Below are 4319 nucleotides of genomic sequence, written 5' to 3'. Positions count from 1 at the left end.
GCTCCACATATATCACCCACACCCACTGCTTGGAATACAGCATGTTTGCCCTGCTGGTTCCCTTCCAAGATGACAACCATAAACTCTGCAGTCTGAAGGAGACCCTCTGTTTCTGGAGGGTTACCAGAAGGTTGTGCTACCCATCCATCTCCCAGAAGAGCCCGTGCCTTTCCTTCATTTGAAGTCAGACCATCCCCTACCTTGCCGTGTGTTCTGTTCCAGGTAGCATTGCCTTGCCACCTAGCTCCACTTAGGTGTGGTACCATGGGCTTGTATTGAAGGCAGGATGTTGGGAGAAGCAGCCCCTAAGAAGCTAGTTATTGTGACTATTGCAGGAGAAGAGTGTTAAGAAAATTGCTGGGAGACATTTTTCTCACCTTTAGAATCAGGAAAAGGAGGGCCGATTATGGAGAGTTCCTTTTTATCTGTGGAAACCAGGCTGAATGAGACTGCGTCTTCCTCTCTGCTTTGTCTGCTAGGAAGCACAGAGCCCAATGCATAGCCCATTTCTAGGAGGTGCCCAGGACTGCAGCATCAACACCATGGTGTGTAACCTCACCCTTGTCTAGCGATTGACCGGAGCCTGCTGGTCCCCAGGACTGCTCTTTGTGCTGTCCTTTGGGGTCCAGCTCTGCATCTGACTTTGTTCCCCCCAGCCCCATCAAGTCAGCTGGAGAGCAGGACCTCCCTGGGTTCTAGCTGCTTCTCTTTCCAGCAGACCTGTGTCTTCCTGGCATCCCAACAGCCATGGTTGACTTTTCACGTTTCCATGGGAACAGAGTCTGACTGTAGCCAGACAAGTAACTAGAGAGGCTGAGGAGGACTGTGTGTGAGTGGTGTTGTGTCTGAGGCTGCTCTTGGAGCCCAGGGATCTTGTGCACTTCCCTTCGGCTTGCAGTGGCTGCAGCAGCCTCCTCTTGGTGGTAATCATGGCCCATTTGCAGCTCCTACACCTCCATTGCTGACATAATATTGCACCGGGGTCCATCCATCTGCATAATCATCTTAACCTGCTCCCACAAGAGAGTTTAAAAGGTCTGGGCTGTTGGAAAATGACCATAAAGCCTGAACGCAGATACCTTTAGCAGCAACGCCAACATCTATCACAGGGTAATTAGAGGCAGGGAGTGAGGGCTCCGGGCTCTGTGTCGGGGAACTGTTTGGGGATGTATCTGCTCTGGCTGTTGAAAAGAAAGGGAGGGAAAGACCCAAGAAGGCAGTCCAGGAAGCTGAAGAGCAGTTTCTGCAGCAATAAGAGGATTTCTCTTTACTGGAGGGCGTGCATTTTCTCCAAGGGGAAGGAACTTTGCCTGAGACTGTTTGGGGACTCCTGGGACCTCTGTTCACATGTTGAATGCGCCATGGTTTTCTGATACTAGAAAAATAATGACCAGGACTATTCCTTTCTTACTGTGTTCTAGGTCCCAAACTCTGGAGTGCTGTGTGGTCTTGAACAAGCGCCCTTTTCTCTCTGTGATCCCATTCTTCTATTTGTAAAATGAGGGGATTGGACAAATCCGTCAGTTTCCAAATTCTTATTTGTGGAACCCTGGGGCTCACTGGCAGGGATGGGGAGAGGGAAGGGGGTAGGCAGGGGTGAGACTCACCTCTTTTACTCCAACCACAGTGGCTTTTCTTTCATTAGTTCTACATTCAGCTTTCTAAGGTAGGTTATACATGAAGAACAGTTTTCTGCTACCAGAAGCACTGAACCCCCACTGGGCTCCAAGATCACTTAGAGTCTCTGGTGTTTGTATGATAAAAGTACTAGGTTTGGAAAACCAGATTTTGCTACGTCCTTTAACAAGTGTCTCTTTCGTAACTAGCTTTATTGTGCTGAATTTGATCTCTCCAGAAAAATAGTCGCATCTGTGCAGACAGGGAGTGCGACTTGAGGGAGTGTGAGGACGTCATGGAGTCAGACACAGAGGGGCAAGAACAGCTCTTGCAAAGCAGAGACCAGGGGCCAACTGCCCACAGCCGGCCTCCCCAGGCCCAGTGGGGCTCCAAGTCTTCGGGAATGCCCCAAGCAGTGGGTGGCTGTCCTCCCTGTGTTGAAACAACAGAGCTGTTTTCTTCTGGGTCCCCCGCCCCCCTTGGCTGTCAGCTCTGAGCGGGGTGCACAGCCTCCTGGCTCCTATCCACATGGAGCCTGGTCATCTCCTTCTGGCGTCCATCAACTGCCTGAGCTGTCAGTGGAGGCTGCTGCGGCCTCTCCGTTGCTGACCTCTTGTTCCCCAGCCTCTTGAAAACTCTCTGTAATTTGTCTCTGATCCTGCTGCAGTCTCCCTGCCTTTCCCTGAGGTCGGGGCCTCAGGCTCTCAAGACTGTAAGGCTCGCTGTCTCCGCTGCCTCATTTGCCAGGCACTTCAAGCCCCAAGACTCCCCTCCTTCCTCACCTTTAGGTCTTTGAAATTTTGCGCCCCTATATTCGAAAGTGATCCTGGTCATTGAAAGTGCAGGGAGAAAAACTGCTGAAAGCATTTCTCCTTGTTTGGAGGGTCCACTCCTGTCCCTTCTAAACTCTGGAGTTTTTCCACACCTCCTCCTTTCTGTCACCTTTTAGATGCCTCCTGATACGTGGTGTCTTGCTTATGGTGTGCTCCCTGTGTGAGGCTCAGTGCTGGTGTCTGTGAGGCTTTAACCAAGGTATACATTGAAAAAAAAAAAAAGAAGAAGAAATAAAAGAAACTTTTTTCTGTCTGACTTTCTGTGTGTGTCAGCCCAGGCCTGGGGAACTGTGAGGGCAGGCTGGGTGAGTTTGCAAATCTTGTCATCCCAGAACCCCAGAAACTTCACTACCCTAGTGCTCCCTGCACACCCAAGCCATGCTGGCCAGATGTGTCTCTCTGGTCTCTCTCTATTGGACTCCAGCCCAGCCTATTCTCCTTGGCAACAGCTCCTGGCATGCTCTGAAGAAGGGGCAGCTATTTCAAACCAGGCTGAGGGCCCTGGATGTGGCCATTTAAAGAAAAGGTGGTGGTAGCTGTCTTCCCAGGCAGCACCACCGCGGTCTCACAGAGCACCTGGCAACCCACTTCAGAGTCCACACATTGCCTGCAAGGAGTGCTGTTTTTCAGTTCCTTCTCAAAACTTTACCTTGGGGCAGTGGCTGGGTCGGAGGCTAAGGCCGTCTTGGGGGATCCTTTGCCCAAGTGCAGTTCCTCCCACTGAGCCACACTGTAACCTCTGACAGAGTCTGCCCAGGCTGGGGCTGGCGGGTCACCTATTTATTTTAATAGGGCAATCCCTTTTGGGATGACTGTAAGCAGAGGCCCCAAGTGAAAGACATTTGAAAACAAGCTGCCTGGAAACAAGCCTCTTGGAGGACCATAGGGGGGTGGATTCTGGAGTCTTCTCTTAACGTGCATCCATGCCTCCCCCACCTCCATTCACGTTGGCCTAGTCCATGGCCCTCCGTTCCTACTTGAGAACAGCCTTCCAGACTCCTGGAGGCCTGGGCATGGGACGTGCCACAGGTGGCCCTAGAACCCAGGTCTCTGAGTCTCAGTTCACTTCTCATCACTCCTGCTGAAGCCACATGTCCCTCGGCAGGTATATTAACTAGAGGACCCTTGTTGTGGCTGTGGAGGTCTGGCAGTTACATGGACGCACAAATAAACTCTTGCAAGATACTGGGGGGTGCTAGAAAGAGTAACTTCCTGGGAGGCAAGAAACCTGGTTGTGGTCTCAGATCTGCTAAGCGGCTGTGTGATGTTGGATGAGCAGCTTGCCCTCTCTGGCCTTGGCACCTGTAGTTGTACAGTGAGTGGTTTGACTCCGGGATGTGTCAAGGCCCTCTGTTCTAGGTAATGTCAGGATCTTTCTCGAGGCATGAGGGAGAAGCTTGTGGTAGCAGACAAGAGCACGTGGAGCAGGACGGGATGACCCTGGTGTTCTCATGGAAGAAGGTCCATGACAGCTCCTTCTAGCCATGTGGCCTCGTCTCGGGGCCCCAAAGCGAGTACAGTGTGGGGCCTGCCTGCTGCCCCTCCCGGAAGCCCTCGCTGGGGCAGTGAGGAGTTCCATGCTCTGTATCTTCATCCCATGGTTCTTCCTAGGGATCCACTTGTGACAAATGCCTCCTTGATGGGAAGTGGGCAGGAAGCATCTCCCGAAGTGCAGGGAGCCAGCCCTCCGGATGTAGCAAAGTCCCACCTATTCATGTGGGCACCAACCTGGGCAGGTATGAAGTGACAGAGAGGAGGAAGCTCAGCACCTGCTGTCAGGGCATGTAGACTGGCAGGGCAGGCAGCAGTACTGCTGCTGAGGTCATGAATCTTAGTCCCCTCACTCAGCTGGTGACACAAATCACTTTT

The 4319-nt window shown here is 52.1% G+C and overlaps 1 non-coding gene across 1 annotated transcript; it reads left to right on the top strand.

The window, feature by feature from the left end:
• Positions 1 to 2423: 2423 nt before the first annotated feature.
• On the top strand, positions 2424 to 2541 carry LOC129006984 (small nucleolar RNA SNORA71). The gene has a single exon (XR_008492168.1). It is a non-coding gene; the product is annotated as a small nucleolar RNA SNORA71 (small nucleolar RNA).
• The last annotated feature ends 1778 nt before the right edge of the window (positions 2542 to 4319 follow it).

Source organism: Pongo pygmaeus, chromosome 8, assembly GCF_028885625.2.
Source record: "Pongo pygmaeus isolate AG05252 chromosome 8, NHGRI_mPonPyg2-v2.0_pri, whole genome shotgun sequence".
Lineage (NCBI taxonomy): Eukaryota > Metazoa > Chordata > Mammalia > Primates > Hominidae > Pongo > Pongo pygmaeus.
This window is presented reverse-complemented; position numbering and strand designations above follow the sequence as displayed.